The 19,575-nt window shown below is 36.8% G+C and overlaps 1 protein-coding gene across 1 annotated transcript in view; it reads left to right on the forward strand.

Moving 5' to 3' along the window:
* Nucleotides 1-11,119, forward strand: part of LOC150076230 (uncharacterized) — a 53,266-nt gene extending 42,147 nt beyond the window's left edge. Inside the window, exon 6 of the mRNA XM_090387712.1 lies at nucleotides 11,028-11,119. The gene's annotated coding sequence lies outside the window, so the exon portion shown is untranslated. The remainder of the gene's footprint in view (nucleotides 1-11,027) is intronic.
* Nucleotides 11,120-19,575: the final 8,456 nt, after the last annotated feature.

The raw sequence follows: 19,575 nt of genomic DNA on the forward strand, positions 1-19,575 counted from the left end.
TTTTTTATTTTGCCAATTCTTTTAACTGCTCAGTTAAACACTTACTGAGCAATTAAGATATTTTGAGCAATTTTCAAGTTGATTCAAAAACAAACAACCCTTTGCCTCATTAATTTATATATTACTTCATAGAAAAATTCTTTTTGCCTATTGATGGAACGTTTCTCCAACAGATATTTAGTCTTCAGCTTATCAATTTCAACAAAGTTATTTTAAAACTTTTTTTTCAAAAGAACAAAAAATTAAATATGTAGGGCTGGATTAACTGTTACTCAAAATACACTCGTGCGTGGAGCTCAGGTCAGACCATTGGTCTATTAACATGGTTGATTAGCCCAAAGTTGGAGTAATGTGCAACAGGTTCAGCCACAACAAGCCTGGGGCAATTAACTTTATCCATATAGGGGAAATAAGGGCACTTACTGAGTTATTAGCATTAGCATTAGTAGAGGCATATGATGCAAGAAAGCAAGCTTATTCAGCATCAGCCAAAAAAAAAAAGAAAAAAAAAAACACAACCACTACTCCCATTTCACCCCTCCGTTCGTTCGAAATACCTGTCCAGCTGAGCCTTAAATTTGTTTAGGCTATCAACTTCAACAACAAGTGATGGAAGTCCATTCCCCAAACCAACTGCCCGCTGGCTAAAGGCAAATTTCCGCACATCTATCCGACATCCGTCCTTCCTCAAATTGAATTTATGCCCTCTCAGGTGATTATTCTGAGCAAGAGGAAGAATCCCATCGGCATTGAGCATGCTTAAGCCATTCAAAGCCTTATACACCTCTATCAGATCACCTCGCCGATGCCTAGTCTCCAGACTCTGTAATTTGCAAAACTTAAGCCTTTCTTCGTAAGAGCAACCCTTTATTCCATTCACTAATCTTGTTGCCCTTCTCTGTACTCGTTCCAGCAGCTCTACATCCTTCTTGAAATGAGGCCTCCAGACCTGTATACAGTACTCAAGGTGTGGCCTGACCAATGCCTTATACAAGGGAATAATCACATCCCTATCCCTGCTAGAAAAATTCCTGTATATCATTGACAAGACACCATGAGCTACTCTTGCAGCTCGTCTGCACTGCTCAGAGAACTTCATATCTGCCTGGTATGAAGATATGATATGACAACCAATTACCCCCAGGTCCTTTTCATTCTCTACCACTGTCAGTTTAGTACCACAGAGTTGATACGTTGATCTGGGGTTGCTGTTTCCCATATGTAGTACTTTACATTTGTCAATGTCAAACTTCATTTGCCACCTCTCAGCCCATCTGCTCAACCTTTCCAGATCCTGTTGCAGCAGCATAGCATCAGTAGTGTCCTTAACAACCCTGCCAACCTTTGTATCGTCTGCAAACTTGGACATTAAGCTTGATATACCATCATCTATATATAAATACAGAAAACAACAATGGACCCAACACTGAACCCTGAGGAACTCCACTAATTACATTAGTCCACGTTGAGCAGTGTCCATTGATTACCACTCTCTGTCTTCTGCCACTCAACCATCCCTTTATCCATAGCAGCAATTTGCCTCCAATGCCACACCGCTCTACTTTGTGCGGCAGTCTTCCATGCACAACAGTATCAAAAGCCTTTTCTAAGATCCAAATATATAATATCAAAGTTATTCCCTGCATCCAGTTCTTTTGTGACTACATCATAGTATCCAATCAGATTGGTCAGACAAGACCTGCCCTTAACAAAACCATGCTGTGTCTGAGCTATAACTGAATTCTTGTCCAGATGATCCTGCAGTGCTTCTTTAACCAGTGCCTCCATTAATTTTTCTGGAACCGAAGTTAAACTAACAGGTCTATAATTACTTGTGTCAGCCTTTGATCCTCCTTTGTGAATTGGGGTTACATTTGCACATCTCCAGTCTATGGGAACCTCCCCTGAGTCCAAAGAAGCTCTCATAATTATGGCTAGGGGTTTGTTTACTTCCTTTGCTGCCTCCTTTAATATAACTGGATAGATCCCATCCACCCCGGGTGCCTTTTTTATGTTTATCCTCAACAATTTCTCCTCCACTTTCCTCTCAGTTATTAGAAAATCATCTAGCTCACTGCCAATGTTTACTTCACCTACGACATTCCCCTTCCTGAATAACTCCTCATGTGTGAATGTAGATGCAAAATACTTGTTTAGATTGTTAGCCACCTGAGCAGGATCCTCAACTGTTGAACCATCAACATGCAGTGGACCGATCTGATTCATCCCTTTCCTTCTTGAGTTTAAATTTTTTAAAACAAAAAAGAACTCTTTTTTGTTTTTTTTTTGCATCCTTTGCCAAGGATTTCTCATAATCTGCCTTTGCCTGTCTAATCTCCTTTGCGACTTGGTTACAGACCAACTTATATCATAGGTTTCCATGTCACCCATTAATTTTATGTATCCCATGCATTTTTCTTCTCTGCCATATGTCTCATTAGTTCATCTGACAACCATTTAGGCCTGAACCTTGAACAATATTTCTTGGTTGGTATGTAAAGCCTGGTAGCTTCCCAGATTAGTTCCTTGAATGCTTCCCATTTTGAATTTGCTGTTGGTAACATCATCAGTTGGTCCCACTGTATAGAATTTAAATACTGTCTCAGCCCATCATAGTCGCCTTTACGAAAGCAAAAACCCTTCCCTTTACCTCTGATGGTAGTTACCTCCTTGAGTAAATCCCACTTCAGCACACTGTGATCACTGCCACCTAGTGGTTCCTTTATCTGCAGATTCTTAATGCATGAAAAATCACTACTGATAATCAGATCAAGAGTATTACTCCCTCTAGTTGCCTCCTGAACATGCTGATGTAGAAAACAATCATCCAATAAATCCACAAAAGCCTTGCTAGTGTGTGAGTGACCAACCCACACATTCCAGTCAATATCTGGGAAATTAAAATCCCCCATTATAAGACTCTCTGATTTACTGGCCCATTCTATTTCCCTGTACAGTATCTTATTATACTCATCAGAGTCATTAGGCCTATAGCACACTCCTACTCTCAATTTTGATTTACCCATGCTTATGTCACACCAAACTGACTTGACACTGCCCTGTCCATAGATGTCGACTGGCTTCACTTCCTTGGATATTATGTGTTTTTTAACTAATAGCATAACCCCTCCTCCCTTCCTATCCTTTCTGTAGACGTACTCCCCAAATTCCAGTTCCGCATTCCTTATATCTGTGTGACACCATGTCTCTGATAGCCCAACAATATATGCCTTTGATGTTTTGAGCAAAACCTCAAATTTATTTACTAAACTCCTAGCAGTGGTGTACATGCAACAACAACAACTATATCACCTTTTGTGCCCTTAAAAGATGATATCCACTCTACAACGTCATCAACCTTTGCCCCTGGCAGACATACCCTGGTCCTGTTCCACCTATCCTTTTTATAAAGCATGTTCCCCGTTTCCCTGACAATAGAGTCACCAACAACTACTAGTTCCTGTGGGACCAGTGCATTCTGCCTTGGGGGCTGCCTCTGTGTTGCCAGATGACCAAGTGCAAGCTCTGGCATTGATGTGGGCAGCTGAGAGCTTGATGGGCTCCCCTCAATTTATTTCCTTTGAGGGCATCCACCCTGTCCTTCAAGCTCTCATATAGGCCCATAACAACGCTGAGTTGTCGCCTAATTTCCTTGCATCGTGCACACAAAGACATCCCCCATGGCAGTATCATGTCCTGTACCCAATTACTCCGCAAACATCAAACAAACAGTGCATCTTAAAAGGCTGTGATTCAGAGGGCAACTGCCCCCCCTCAGTTCTCCCCTGAGTCACAGCACTCCCATTAGCTTGAGCCTTTTGCTTTGCTGCTCTGGTTTGAGTCATGATTTCGATTTAATGTCAATAAAATTACAATTTCAGAACAAAAATTAAAACCTTAAACTTGTATCCTAACACAGTTATAACGCTATATTTATTTTTCAGTATCGAGTGTTATCTATGAGTTCCCTTTATATAACTTCCATATCAAGTTATGTATTAATTATTTGTTACGTTTGTACTCTAAGTCGTTATATATATATATATATATATATAGTTAAAAGTACAATATAATTGACAATGAAGTTTAACAAGATTAATAGATTTACTGATTAATTGACAATATTATATTATGCACTATACTATACTATACAAAGCTAATGCTATCGAATTCCGGATATGCTGTATTGTGTTACAATGGCGGTAATTACAAACGGTACTTCTACGGACTCTTAAGTATTGATTAACTTCCAAATCTCGCTGTCTCAATTTAGAATAAACTAAGGATCCTGACTAGGTCTATAGCTACTTATACAGGGTGTTTCAGTTAAACGTTTCAGAACTTCTAAGAGGGGTAGGGTACATCCTGACAACTCGAAATCATATAGCAATGTGGGGTCGGAAATGCTTTCCTGAAGCGGTGTTGTACACAGAAGTCGTTGTGCGACATCGTGCAGCACAGATTCGATTTTTGGTCAATGTATGGGCCGGTATTATGGGAGATCACCTCATCGGACCTTACCTGTTACCGTGTCGTCTAACTGGACCTATCTACTTGATCTTTCTGCAGCAAGTATTGCCACAACGTTTGAGAGATGAACAGATTTCTGCATCGACGCAACAGACAATGTGGTTCTAACACGATGGAGCCCCTGCCCATTATAGCGGAGATGTTCGTAACTACCTGGATGTCACATTTGGTCAACAGTGGATCGGACGTGGTGGTCCCGTGCGTTGGCCTGCTCGGTCACCCGACCTATCATGTCTTGATTTTTATTTCTGGGGTCATATGAAATCGCTAGTTTATGACACCCCTGTTGACAATGCTGAGGAGCTGGTTGCAAGAATCGCAGTAGCTGCCGAAGAAATTCGAAATTCGCCTGGAGTATTCCAGAATGTTCGGATGTCCATGCGTTGGAGATGTGAGGCGTGCATTGTAGCCCGTGGAAGAAACTTCGAACACTTACTTTAATCCATGTACCTTTTGCTTCTTTTCATGTATTATTAAAATGATTTCTCACTTACGGTCTCTTTTCTTTATGGTGCTTCTGTGTGCAACACCGCTTCAGGAAAGCATTTCTGACCCCACATTGCTATATGATTTCGAGTTGTCAGGATGTACCCTACCCCTCTTAGAAGTTCTGAAACGTTTAACTGAAACACCCTGTAGATAATAATTTGATATAACAATTGGTTAATAAATCGGCTAAATACGGTTAAAAACCTCTTGTTCAACGGAGCTGCAATTTGTAACACGTGGATTTGATAAAGTTACCGATACTAAGTAATACCCACAAAATCTCTACCAAGTTAAACTTTAAACTAAGTATTGTAACTATGAATATAAAACTACTCTAGAAAATAAGTAAACATGCCAATTTAAGCTAATAAAACAGAAAATAAATCAGAAAAAACTTCTCTTCTCCAGGAGCTGCAAAATAGCTGCCTTTTGTGTGAAGTGTGTTATGTGTGAAGTTGTGTAAAATTACATTTTATTACTGTACAGTCTGATTTTTTTTTTTTTTTTTTTTTTTTTGCTGGATAAAATACCAATGGCTGAAAGCTGTATTGATATTGTTTTACAATATTGATACAGCATTGCATCAGCTTATGCTTCACATAAGAACTGCTGGATTGGAAAACTTTTCATTACCAATACCACACAAAGTTGCTGACTGGCAGAACAGCAATGGACAGTCTGTTGCTCTTCAGGAACCCTCCATTCCCCCTGTATGGTAATGTGAGAAACTGGAAATTTAAAAAAAAAAAAAAAAAAAAAGTGAATTTAGTTTTATTATGTTAGCAATCCATACAATTTCAGATCACACGTAAAACTCATTGGGAATATATGATACAAATGAAGGAAGAACATTGATTTTTTTCGATCACCACGAGTTACAGAATTTTTTTATTAATTTAATTTTTATAACAAAGTTTGAATTTTGTTTACTTTTGTATATTATGAAAGTGGGAACTTTATATGGGAACTCCTACCAAGTTCTGAATGGCTGTTTGGGGACTTGGTATATGTTCATATTTCCACTATATAATAGTTTCACTTAATGAATTTTCACTCTTACATAACTGACAAATTAGGGAACAAAGTGGTAACATCCCCTCCCATCTCCTGTATCTTGTTTCACTTTTAAAAAATCTCCAAAGAGCCAAAATTCAAAAATTTACATATTTGCCATTTTCTAGATGTACTGCCATCATATTTATTTTTTTTTTCAAATTTTGTAATGCCCATGCTGTTTTCCAAACTACGTTTGAAAGAAAACTGCAGTGTGATGTGATACCAGACCATTAGACAGCGACATTTAAAATGATTTGTCAAAACATTTTAATGCAGCAGAGGTATTGCATCTGTGGTTTCCAATTGGCTTTAGGAAAACCAAACAGCTATCAGTTGCATTCCGATTTCATTTATCCACAATTTCACTTATTCACGTTCAAAGGATTAATTACTGTAAACCATCCAACCATAGGCTTGTTTGTTGGAGGTTTCCATGAAAAACTGGATTGCCACAATGAAAGTTGGGTGCAAAACAAACAAAAAAAAATCTCATTGGTAGAGGATATATTATAGAAGAAATATTAACTAAATTCAGGGAACTAAACTGACAAATTTTGAAACTTTATTCAAAATTATAATCTACAACTCATAATTTAACTTGTATATATATATAAAAAAAAAAGAAAAAGAAAAAAAGTTAATAGAGATTCAATGCAAAAACTTAAGTTCATCTTCTATAGAAATTGAAATTAAGCAAATACTGGACAATTACATGTCTAGTATTTGCTTAATGTAAATAAAGTAAGGACAATAAACTTAAATGTTGGACTGTCCAGTCAAAACTGAACACATGGCAACAACTTTAGTAATCTGTAATTTATTAAAACTAGTGATGGATATAATCAAATGATTATTTCAATAATGGAAATAATTGAATTTTGTCACTTCAAAGTGACTATATTGCACCAGACAATGAGAAGTCAGTTGTCATCTAATATTTCTTAGAGACTCGGCCATTCCTTTATGTGGTGTGGACACTCCTTGATCCCTGCCCCACTTACATTAGTTTGCACCTCCAGTACAATAGGCATTTGTAATAATTTATGTGTGAGACCTAAATTATTATGATAGGCATTTGCAATAATTTAGGTCTCACAAATAGGGAATATACTTAGGGTTACTATTAGTCCCACCAGAGTAGTAGTAGTGGCACATGATGCAAGAAAGCAAGTGTAGGAGCTTATGCAGCATCAGCAAAAAAAAAAAAAATAAAAAAAAAATCACACCATTCCCTCCAAATGCCTGTCCAGTTCCTCCTTAAATTTATTTAACCTATCAACTTCCACAACGACAGATGGAAGTTTGTTCCAGCAATTAACCACCCGCTGGCTAAAGGCAAATTTCCGCACATCTATTCTACATCTGTCCTTTCTTAATTTGAACTACACAGAAGTCCCCGTAGGTTCGTAATCTGAACAAGTGGAAGGATCCCATCAGAATTCAGCGTGCTCAACCCACTCAAGGCCTTATAGACCTCAATCAGATCACCGCGCAGGTGCCTAGTCTCCAGCCACTGCAATTTGCAGAACTTAAGCCTCTCTTGGTAAGAGTATCCCTTCATTCCCCTCACCAATCGTGTTGCTCTTCTCTGTACACGCTCAAGCAAATCTACATCCTTCCTAAAATGAGGCCTCCAGACCTGTACGCAGTACTCAAGGCGTGGCCTGACCATTGCCTTATACAGAGGGACAATCACCTCCTTTTCCCTGCTAGCAAAATTCCTATATATCATTGATAAAACCCCATGACCTGCCCTAGCAGCCTGTCTGCATTGCTCAGAAAACTTCATATCTGACTGCACAATTACTCCCAGGTCTTTTTCATTTTCTACCACCTTAAGTGTAGTACCACACAGTTGGTCCTTTTCTCTGGGGTTACTTCTACCCATATGCAGTACTTTGCATTTGTCAAGGTTAAACTTCAGTTGCCACTTCTTAGCCCATCTGCACAAATTATCTAGATCCTGTTGCAGTAGCTCACTGCCATTACTGTCATTAACAACCCTGCCAACCTTTGTGTCATCTGCAAACTTCGACATTAAGCCTGATATACCTTCATCAATATCATTGATAAATATACAAAACAACAGTGGACCTAACACCGAACCTTGTGGGACTCCACTAATAACATTAGTCCACGAAGAGCAGCACCCATTGATTACCACCCTCTGTCTTCTCCCACTTAACCATCCTTTTATCCATTGTAGCAACTTACCCTTAATACCATTCTGCTCCAATTTGTACAGTAGTCTTCCATGCGCAACAGTGTCAAAAGCTTTCCTGAAATCCAAGTATATGATATCAAAATTATTTTTTGCATCCTGTTCCTTTGTGACCACATCATAATAACCAATCAAATTTGTCAGACAAGACTTTCCCTTAACAAACCCATGCTGTGTTTGAATTATTGCTGCAGTCTTGTCTAGATGATCCTGCAATGCGTCTTTAACCAGTGACTCCATTATTTTACCCGGAACAGAAGTTAAACTAACTGGTCTGTAATTACTCGTGTCACCCTTCGATCCACCTTTGTGAATTGGGGACACATTTGCACATCTCCAGTCCGTGGGAACCTCCCCTGAGTCCAAGGATGCTCTCATAATTATGGCTAAGGGTTTGCTTAGTTGCTTTGCTGCCTCCTTTAAAATAACTGGATAGATCCCATCCACCCCAGGTGCCTTTCTTATGTTTAACTTCAACAATTTCTCCTCCACTTTGCTCTCAGTTATTACAAAATCATTAAGCACACTGCTACAATTTGATAACCCTCTTCCATTTTCAAATTGTAATAATTCCTCATGTGTGAATGTAGATGCAAAATACTCATTCAGTTTGTTTGCTATCTGAGCAGGATCATCAACAGTTGAACCATCGATGTCAAGTGGACCAATCATATTCATCCCCTTCCTTTTAGAGTTTATATAAGTAAAGAAATCCTTGCTGTTTTTCTTAGCATCTTTTGCCAAAGATTTCTCGTAATCCGCCTTCGCCTGCCGAACCTCCTTTGTGACCTGATTACAGACTAGCTTATATCTGCCAAAGGCTTCTGCGTCACCTGATAATTTATATGCATCCCATGCATTTTTCTTCTCTGTCACGAGTCTCATTAGTTCATTTGATAACCATTTAGGCCTAAACCTTGAACGATATTTCTTAATCGGTATATAAAGTCTAGTAGCTTCCACGATTAATTCCTTGAATGCTTCTCACTTAGAATTTACACATCCCACTGTACAGAATTTAAAAACTGTCTGAGACCACTGTACTCCCCTTTACGGAAGCAAAAACCCTTTCCTTTACCCCTGACGGTAGTTACCTCTTTGAGTAAATTCCACTTCAGCACACTGTGATCACTGCCACCTAGTGGTTCCTTTATCTGCAAATTCTTAATACACGAATGATCACTGCTGATAACCAGATCAAGAGTGTTACTTTCTCTGGTTGCCTCTCGAACATGCTGCTGCAGAAAACAATCATCCAATAAATCTACAAAAGTCTGACTAGTGTGTGAGTGACCAACCCACAAGTTCCAGTCAATATCAGGTGGGACCTGAATATTAGCTTCAGTGTTTTAGACTCCTGTGTGGCACACTTAGCTAACACTGCTGAAAGAATGTTCATGACAAACTTCAGGGAAGGGCCACAGTAGGGTAGGAGGATGGTAAATTACCAGCCTCCTGCCTAAGATGGAAAAGCCTGAGTTCAAACCCCATCAATGATGTGAGCAAGTTGAACCAACTTTTTAAGGCTATCGAGCAGTTCTAAAACAAATGGTTGCTTGCAGTCTCTGTTTTATGATTTGCTATATAGGATTGCATGAATATGAGCATAGTAGTTGAAATCAAATCAAAATTCATGTGATACCAGCTTTCGATTTTGATCATGGAGAGACATTCTAATATTAGCAAACACTTAGTACTGGGCACTAAAGGCTTGGGCTTAGTGCCAAGTACCAGTGCTCCATCTTCATTGGGAGCAGAATGTTTCTCTGTGACTGAAATTGAATGCAGCGAACACATTCAAGTTTTAATTTGGTTGCATCTCAGGCAAGGGTTGCCTGACTTGCTCTCTTCTGCCCAGCAAACTGACCAAAAAATATGCACAGCTATAATCAGAATATAATGATGCCTTATAGCCTTAGTTGATTTGATGTTTAACATACACCCAACCTAAACTCAGGGACCAAGCTGTGTTTTAGTGCATCAGCAACAGACCATATTGTGCCATTATGTCTGTACAAGTTCATGGGTCAATTTGCATATTGTGTAGGCTGAGAAAACCAGAATAACTCATGGGGAAAACTCTACTCCCTCTGCTTGAGACTGACTACCCACAGATTTGATTGAGGAGGACTTTAGGACTTTAGAATAATCGCCTGAAAGGGCATAAATTCAAATTGAGGAAAGACGGTTGTAGAATAGATGTGCGGAAGTTTGCCTTTAGCCAGTGGGTGGTTGATTGCTGGAACAAACTTCCATCTGTCGTTGTAGAAGTTGATAGCTTAAATAGATTCAAGGCAGAACTTGACAAACATTTGGAGCAGGTGGATGGGTGAAATAAGGTTTTTTTTTTTTTTTTTTTTGGCTGATGCTACATAAGCTTGCTTTCTTACAATATGTGCCTTTGCTAATGCTAATTCCTTCATTAATCAATAGGAATTGAACCCAGACCTTTTCAGAAGAGTGACAAGTGGTGAAACCATTAAAAGCTTAATGGCTCCAATTTAAAAATCTCCATCCTGATGTGATGTTTGGGCAGATGGCCATCTGACAACTTACTTGCAGATTCTTATTTTTTTTTTTTTTTATTTACTTTTAAAAATAGTTGTAAAATGGATTGCCAGAGTGGGAGGTCCAACTTTTTTTAAAACTTTTATTTTTGTTTTATATATTTTGTTTCAATATAAAAATTTCTTAATTATACTGAACTTATTCAATTTTCTTATTTTTCTAGATGAAAGCAAACAAATGAAATGAAATTTAGCTATTCAAGGAATGGAATTAGGTTTACCAATCAAGACAAGTTCTGAAATAAAAATTACTATATTCTTTGTATGTTATAAATAATAAACTAATATAAACTATTTGTCATTAAAAGTAAATACTGGTGTGTGTATATACATACACACAATACTTGATGCCTTCTATCAATATATCCCTACAGATAATGGATGTTATGTCAAAAATAAAAAGTTGAAAATATATAATTTTTTGTACTATACTCTCCATTTTTTTCATTAAAACATATTCAGCAAATTTTTGATTTTCTGAAAGATGGCGGCTAAGTGGTTAAAATGCCAGACTACTATTTTTGAGGTAACAGAAATATGCATATAAAGATATATGAAACTATAAAATTTTGTTTTTGGGAAAAAATAATAATAATAAATAAATAAAAACCTGTCAGCTTTTATTTGTACGGAGTTATCTCTTCCTGTGTAAGAACTACTAAAGAGCTCTGATTACAAAATAATTAGATGAGATTAGGTGTGAAGTTAAGCTAGACAAGGTAGAATTTCCAGCTGCAAAGAATTTTTTCCTACATCCTTCTGTAGTATAGTATAGGGTTTAGCATTATCCAGCAGGAGCATGACTTTTCATTTATCAGCACAATTGCTTTTGCAATTACAGCTTGACTTAAACAAGCATTTCTCAAACTGGGGTTCAGCAGGGATACTTCAAGGGTTCCATAACAAAGCATGTCATATTTGTTAAGTATTTAAAAAATTAGCAAATTTACAGCATAGAACCATTTTATTTAAATTTATTTGAAATAAATGATAAAACCCTTTGAATTTTATACAAAGATTTAAAGAATAAATAAATATAGCAAAAGTTCCAAACAATTACAGCTATTTACCTCTGCCTGATAAAATAATGGCCCTTTTTCTATGTTATTTCTTTACAGTCATTTTGTGAGCCCCATTATTATGTTGGTAGAAGTGCTCATAGGCTGGTTTATATGTTTTATGAAATGAAAATAATCCTAGAATCTCATAGGTAAAAACCGGAATTTGACATCAGACTTTTCTAAATCCCAAATTTTGGCATTTGGATTTTGTTTCCTTCACTCTAAGAAAGGAATAAATCGATATTCATTGCAAGCAGTTGTGATTCATAAGTTCATGTAGTGTCCAAACACTGACTATGTTCACAATATTTTAAACTGTAGTCCTCAGATCTGCTTCCACAAAAGCTGCAAGTCTTCAGTACTGATCTCAACTGGGCATCCAGAATAAAATGAATTGGGCAAATTAAAGTTCCCTGGTTGGAATTTTGGGGAAAAAAAAAAAAAAAAAAACACTATTGTTATTCCTCCAGACAGTTAAGCTATTTTCTCAAGTGCTGTCAGCAAGAAGTTTTGCAGGGATTGATAAAATTGATATATGAAATCATTCATATCAAATATAACTGACGTCCTCCATAGCAAATAGGTGTAGATTAAATTTTTTTCATACCTCATTATTGGTTATAATGAGTTTGTACAAAATCTGGTGGGGATTTTTACATGTACAGAATGGGAAAGTCACATTTGTGCTGTAGCAGCACATCTGAGGGTCCTCTGGTAATCAAGTGGGATATCAGCCATGCTTGCAACATATTCTTGTGTAGCTGTGTTGACAGGTCTGTTTGACATAGTCCAAATAAGTGATTGGCAGTCATACTTTCCTGCACTGTAATGTTTTTATGCTAGGAGATGTAGTAGGTGGAAATATTTATTAGAGTAAATTAATCTTTTTGCAAGACAGCAGTGCAAAAGGCTGTACTAGTGAGCTCAGGGCTGGATTTAAACATGTATAAGGCCCTCCTCTCTTACAGTTCACCTGTGGCAATATTAAAAAAGGATTTTTTAAGATGGAGTGAGGCTCTAAGCTGTAGCTTGTTTGGCTTATATGTAAATCTGGCCCTGAGTGAGCTGGTTGATGAGCATGAGCTGCTTGAATTTATCAAGTCTTTTAATGTCTTGCATTCTCACTGCTGCGCTGAATAAACATGTGAGATGTTTGCACAGATATGAAAAATTAATAAAAATATTAAGAATTAAATCATATAAAATATATAAACACGTGAAAAAACACAGCCATATAGTGCCTTTTCAGCTGTATTACCCAATTAGTACCAAGTGTGCTAACAACGAACTGATATCTGTAGTTTATAAAAAAATAGTCAGAGGGAAAAAAAAATCCTTTTATTTCAAATTTTGGCATACAAAGTATGTATGCAATAAACATTCGGAACATCCATATTTACAATATGCAATCAAGAGTAAAAATTTAAATGGCATATAAATATGCACATTTCTAATACTAAATTACAAGTTACACAAAGTTTACTTGTACAGCTTCATTTCATTATAATACATTGCACAAGCTTTTCTTTTTCTCTTTACACGAAACTTCCTCTATTATGTCTTTAAATGATATAAAGATAGTCAGAATCACCTGGAGCAAAGTATAATAATTTTTAAAAAACAGCAATTCCAAAATTTTAAGCTTATTTCACAATATTTTAAATTAGCATACGGCTTAAAACATTTACACAGAATATTATTTTCGTGTAGTTTCAACTATATTGATATCATACAATACGAGCAGTTAAAGTTTTGAGATAACCAAATTCCCATTGTTCCAGACATTTGTAAACTTATAGAAAAACTAGATGGCAAGCTGGCATTTAACAATGATAACACCATTATTATTCTAGTACCGCACGTAACATGCATGATTAAATCTATGAAAAGTAATGTTTGTGCACTTTTCCTAAGTATTTGGTCTATTTTATGCCTTTTAGAGTGCAGTTTGCTTGTTAAGCAGAAATGCACATTTAAATTACATATAACAAAATGAGATTAAAATTTTTTCTAACTCAAGAATAAGTTGTATGATACATTGGTTTTATTTTCAATGGATCTATAGATATGTATGAAATTCTACTGGAATCATTGCCCCTCCCCAAAAAAAAATTTATTACACATCTCAGATATAAATTAATTTTTAAAATTTAACTTTATTGAATTTTCCTCACAAAAATTCCTGATTATGCACCTGAATCCTTTCATCAAATTGCTGATAGAAGGAATGTTTAAGCAGCCATAATCTGTGATCTCCAAAATACCTTTGACTGAAATATAACTATACCTAACCAGGGCAAGCTTTAAGTCCAGATGAGCTGAATGACTGCAGTGGGTACTAAAGCTATTTTTCAATTTTAATTTCTCTTGCAAGGATGCAATTTTAGTCTAGGTCCGTCATGCTATTAACTTGTGAAAAGAAACAATGGACAGGGGAAAAACTACTTCACAAAGTTACCAGCACTTTCTTCCCCAACCTTTTCATCTGCTAGTCATAGAAAAGCTGTTTCTGTGTGCAAATTCTATTTGTGATAAAGAGAAGTTTTTTGAGGACTGTGTTCAGTGAAAACAAGCAATGCATGGTATGTCACTTACAACCATTTTTACACAGTGAACTCCATCAATAGTGAACAGTGAACTCCATGCAAGTGCACCATCTTTTAATTGCAAATTGGAAATAAAACTTTTGTCTTTTTGCTGTAATATTTTGGTGAATTTTGCTAATCCAACTGCACATCAGTTTAATTACTACAAGTTATGTTAAGGAAAGTCAGAAACAAATGGAGAATCCTCAAATGAGGAATTATATGGCAAATGCTGATCAACACTACTTTACTTTTTTTTTTTATGGAACATTATCAATGAGCATTCCAGGAAAGTAGCTGGCCAATAGAATTTTTGAAAATTCTTTATTAACCATAATATAATAAAGCGTTCACAAACGTTAAGCCTTTGAAAACTCTAAGTTAATAAAATTTTTATTTCTAATTTACCGTTAAAAGAGCATAGTGCACTTTCTCAGCAGAATAATGGTTCACGAAGCAACCAAGTGCCACTGATTTCAGTTTGCTATTTGTCTCTGAGCACAGTCCTCAAAACAACCTCTCTATAGAAATTCTCCCATACTGTACTGCTTCCAACAATATAAACTTATGACACGCATTTTGTGTATTGTGGCATATGTGAATGTGACATTTTAGGTTCCTTCACTGTGACCTAGGCATTGTAATCAATTTGGATGGCTTAGAATTTAAGGATTTTTTTTTTTAAACTAATTTCCCATTTAGCTGCAGTGGATTACGTACGATCCATGAAAAGATATGGAGTAACTAGAAAACAGGCTGACGAAAGAAATCAACCTGACAATTAAGTAATCAGTCAACACTTGGTGTACTGCTAATACCACATAGTCAGTATGGGAAATAATCCTTAGCCAAAAACTAGTCAAAGCTGTTTAATGTTCTGAATAGTTTTCAATATAACACTTACAGAACAAGATTTGCAATTAAAGACTAATGATGTCAAACCCAATTTGTGTCAAAAAGGCAGCCCAGAAGTGTGTTTTCTGGAAAATTATATATATAATTTTGGCTAAACTCCATTATTTGGGTATCGCTTGTCTCTGTGCAGTGGCCGTAGTCGTAGATTGGAGTGATTGTATGATCAAGCTCTATGATTAGGTGATTATTGTGAAGGCATTTCTTTCTGATTGTTTTGTGTCGTCAAGGAGGGGTTGCTTAGCTTAGGTAGGGTGTTTATCCTCCCATCCTGTGGTTTTAAAATTTGAAATGAGTTCCCGATTTAAAAACAGCAGCAAGTGGGGGGGGGAAACCCTAGGAGGACAGTGAGTGGCACCTGCTGATCACTACTATGTTCCCGTCTGTTTATCGAAATATGGACTAGTACCCAAGATCTGGAGTTTTACTGTAATTTTCAAGAAAGCACAGATGTCTCAATATGCAAACCATACTCTTGGCAGCTGTAATGAGAGTTAGAGAATTTAAAAGGAAGCCATTCCAGCTTGTGAAGAAAACAAGTATATGAACAATGGAATTAAACCTGAAGAGATCATATACACGACTGCTGGGTACTGTAATGTACCTCATGTTGGGACAGTGTGAGAAAGTGTACATGGTGCCTCATGCACATGAACAATACCCAGGCCAACAGTATCTCAATGCTAATGTCATTGGGTGACTTGAAGAGAGCCTAAGAGGCGGTGGCAACATACTTTGGTTTAGACAGGTAGGCCACACTCAACATGAATGTTGTCTGATGAGTAAGGAGCCCTAGAAGCACTGGCATCCATCTAATGACTACCACATGCAAGCTTGACAGTTAGGAGTGAACCATACCACCATTCACTGCATTACGAGAGGAAATGGTTTCACTTGTATTATTGTTAGCATGTTCAAGAAATCTTACCTGTAGATTATTAATGTCATGCATTCTACTGAGCAGGTTCTAAAAGAATAGGCCACCAATGTATGGCAGTTTTGTGAGTGCATCTTGTGGACTGATGAAGCATGCTTCACAAAAGGGATCATTTGGAATCGTCACAATATGGATTACTGGGCGGGCATAAATCTGTATGTTCATTCATTCACCTCATTCATTATGGTTTCATCTTCACTGGGACATCAATGTATGTATGGTGTTTTTTTTTTTTTTTTTTTTTGTTTTTTTTTAAAATGAAAACTCCAAATATTAAAGGTGTTAGAGCCTATAACACTTCAGTACCATGCCTGAATTAAAAATGTTGAAAAGACAGAAGATACTTGTTGATATTACACCTGGATTCCTGTAGACTGTAATTTTAAAACAAAGGAAAAGTTCCAGGGAACAGAAGTAGAAGGGATAAATAAGAGAAAAAGTTAGTTCTGTGAGTTTGGAGTTGGCCAGTAAACAGATGCTGACTGTTTGAGGTACATGTTTAGAAGAGGGAAGTGGAATTATTGATGTCAATTAAAAAAAAAAGTGCCCATGGAAGTATCTATAAAAAAAGGCATACAGCAGAAACTAAACATCTCTGAAACAGACAGGTGGAGAGGCTTTCTGAGAGAGGGGGAGGATCATTAACCCAATTTCCCTCTTTTGAATAGTTAAAGAATATGATATGAGAGAGGTTTTAGAGACACTATCCCAGATGTGGGAACATTCCACAGTAAGATGATTTTTGATGTGTATACAGTGAGTAGCTGTTTAGAAGGAAAGTAACACTGCAAGCAAAAGAAGAAAGTCTAATTTTTTTTATGCAGTGGAAACAATATTTGCATGCTTATGCAAGGAGTGATCCCTAATAGATTGGTTTGGTGTGTATTGGGATTTAGTTTTTTTTTTTTTTATATATATTTATTTTTTGGTAGTTGTTGGCGCATCGGCTTCTGTGGCCATAATGCATCTCCCAAGGTTTTTGCAGTACTTTGATCCAAGACCGAGGCGGGATTCGAACCCGCGACCTTTGGGTTGCCAGGCAGGCACTTTACCCACCCGGCTAGCCCGGTTGGCTTGGGGTTTAGTGGCACATGGCCTCCCTAATAGAAATATGCACGCAATCTTGTGTAGAAATCAGAGTGTCACTGCAGATAAAATAACAGGCTCCTATTATCCCCCTGATCATTTTTATCTGTTGTCTGATATAATTTTTATTTGTGCTGGGTGACATAATCTTGGTCAGATACCGTAACAATTTGGTTACAACCCAATGGCACCCCTACACAATTTAGTAACATTCTCCTGCCATTACCTCAATACTGCATTCTTTGATAGGTGGAGGCTGTGGCAGTCCTTTAACTTGGCCATTCAGATTGTCTCATCTAAATCTGTTGGATTATTTTTTCTGTGACCATTCAAAGGAAAAGATTTACATTGAATTGCCTTCGACCGTGGAAGGTTTAGTTGCATACGTCTATGCAGCTATTACCTATTGTGGGTGCTCATAGGTTAGAGTTGTACAGAGCAATGTGTTATCACCTTGTTGCTTACTACATTTGCAGAAGGCATTTTGAACTTCTGCTGTAAGGGCATCCTACCGTTCACAAGCTGATCACCTGACCAGATATGCTACTTTAGATATTATGAAGGTTTCACGAGTACAGCATGCAATCACTGCATGAAATTAATAAGATAAATTAGTACTGTACTTTCAATCGTGAGCTCATTTCTTTCAATACTGCAGTATTCATTTTTCATTATTTTAGACATCTGTTGTGTTACAAAATGAAAGTCACTTAAGCCTTAATGCAATGCCACCCATCTTTAATTGTGAATATCTCATTACATAAGCATCAAATCAAAAAAACTGTTTTGGTTTACTTTTGGCCAATTAATTGTTTTCTGTGCTGATGATGACTTTAATGGTCCACACTGTATATTCCATTTATTATTTCAATGGGTGGGGGAAAGCTGAGCCACTGGGAAATGTACATATTGATATTCTCACCTACTAACCAGGTATCAAAAGCAAACATTCTGGAAATAAGGCAACCACTGTACTACTTGTGAGGCAAAAAAAAGTAACTGGATCTCATGAAGTTTGTGTGTCTATGTGTTGTTGACCACTGTAATAAACCTACTTCCTAGTAAACCTAAGCCTACCCAGTAGTTGAGGTTGATAGAGTGAAATTTAAGAGGTAAACTAACCACTCTGGCAGTGGATTTTTTTTTTTTTTTTTTGATAGAGTTGAACAGATAAAATTTTTCCATTTTTTCTTTCCTTTTTGGTAGTGCAGTAAAAGCCTAACTGGCTTGCATCATTTGGCATACACTGCAAACCAGATATTCAAAAAAAATAAATAAAGAAATAAAACAACATAAAAACAGTTTACACTTTTATTGCTTTATTTTTTTTTTTAAGTGTAATAAATGGATAAACATTATTGTTATCTCATCAATACTTTTATGATCCGTATGTTTTATTGATTTTGAAGATAATGATATGAATTATTATTTCGATACACTATATTTCAGGATTGAAACGACTGTACTGGTCTACCATGGGGTAGCTATAGTGATTGCTAGACATTCTGGTAGCCATTCTATACTAGCAAAAATAAAACAAGCAGCCAAAGACAGAATGCTAATTATGCACTGATTCAATATAAGGGAGTTAAAGGACATGAAGGAAAATGAAGGAACAACTAATCCTAACAAACTAATTCAAGCAAAAATCTGAAGCAAATACTCTACTCCTCCGTCACTCAGAGGAAAGAGACTTTACAGGTTGAACTCTCATTGGTAAGTACTACATAGGGCAGATGTTCATCTCTTCTTGTCTGGAGCAGATGCTCCAGACAAGAAGAGATGAATACAGCAACAGGAATTGCAACATCCTGCAGTGTCACTAATGATATCATAACAGAGAACCACAGACTTCTTCCAGGCCTACCACATCAGAAAGATTACCAAAAAACAATTAACACGGCAGTGGTGGCATGGGCATTATAGTGAATTACCAGTTTGAGATGTAGCAGCCCTTTCTGTCTAGCTTTCTAAATATACATAAAACTTTTACTTCAATAATTTTTAAAGTGATTTGCATTGTTTACAACAAGACTTATTAAGCAAATTTTGCATAACACAGTAATATCTATGCATGCATTAGTTGAATTTTTGCGTTCTTTACAATTTGAACTTGAAAATGAAAACAACT

Source organism: Mastigoproctus giganteus, chromosome 13, assembly GCF_048544385.1.
Source record: "Mastigoproctus giganteus isolate SK-2022 chromosome 13, ASM4854438v1, whole genome shotgun sequence".
NCBI lineage: Eukaryota > Metazoa > Arthropoda > Arachnida > Uropygi > Thelyphonidae > Mastigoproctus > Mastigoproctus giganteus.